We start from the raw sequence: 1278 nt of genomic DNA, 5'->3' as shown, positions 1-1278 counted from the left end.
GTTATCTGTCTATCTGATGATAGCCATCCTAATGGCTGTGAAGTGGTGTTTCATCATAGCTTTGATTTGCATTTCTCTAATGGCTAATGATGTTGATCATCTGTTAATGTTGTTTTTTGGCATTTGCATATCTTCTTTGGAAAAATGTGTGTTCAGATTCTTTGCCTGTTTTTAAATTAGATTGTCTTCTTGTTATTGCGTCATAATAGACAGTCTTTTATCGGTTACATAATTGCAATTTTTTTCATTCTTTGGGTTATCATTTCTTGAAAGTGTCTTTTGAAGCACATTTTTAATTTTAATGGATATAAAGTCAAATTTGTCATTTTTTCTTTTGTTGCTAGTGTTTTGGTGTCATATATAAGAAACCGTCACCTAATCCAGTGTCATGAAGAATTTTACAATTTCAGTTCTTACATTTAGGGCCTTTGATATATTTTAAGTAGATTTTTGTATAGAGTGTGAAGCAGGGGATCTAACTTCTTCGTCTTCTTTTTACTACTGAGCTATATTCCCAGATTTTCAAAATAATTTTATTTTGAGACAAAGTCTTGCTAGGTTGCTGAGGGTCTCACTGAGTTGCTGAAAACGGACTTGAACTTGCAATCCTCCCGCTTCAGCCTCCGAAGTTGCTGGGATTGCAGGTGTGCACCACTGCACCAGGTTCTAACTTCATTTTTTTGGCACACGACTATCCAGTTGTCCCAGCATCATTTGTTTAAAAGATTCTTTTTTCCTCATTGAATTGTCTTAATACTCTTGTAGAAAATCAATTTACTGTAAATGCAAGAATTTATTTTTGTACTCTCATTTCTATTCTGTTGATCTATTGCTATACTTTATGCTAGTATCACTGTCTTGATTACTGTAGCTTTGTAGTAAGTTTTGAAGTTTTGAAATCAGGAAATGTGGGTCCTCTATTCTTTTTCTGGATTTGTGTGTGTGTGTGTGTGTGTGTGTGTAGTGTAGGTATTCCAGAATACCTTTAATTAATTCCTTTAATTTTTATATGAAGTTTAGGATCAGTATGTCAATTTCTGCAAAGAAAAAAAATCAGTTTGAGTTTTGTCAGAAACTATGTTGAATCTGTAGATCAATTTAGGAAGTATTTACATCTTGATAATAGTAAGTCTTGCAATTATCACGAGTTATATTTCCATTTATTTAGACTTCTTTTAATCTCCTTCAACAATGTTTTGTACCTTCAAGATCATTAGTTTTCTTCTTTTTCTCTTCTTTCTCCTCCTCCTCCTCCTCCTCCTCCTCCTCCTCCTCTCC

This window comes from Marmota marmota, unplaced genomic scaffold, assembly GCF_001458135.2.
Source record: "Marmota marmota marmota unplaced genomic scaffold, marMar, whole genome shotgun sequence".
Lineage (NCBI taxonomy): Eukaryota > Metazoa > Chordata > Mammalia > Rodentia > Sciuridae > Marmota > Marmota marmota.
This window is presented reverse-complemented; position numbering follows the sequence as displayed.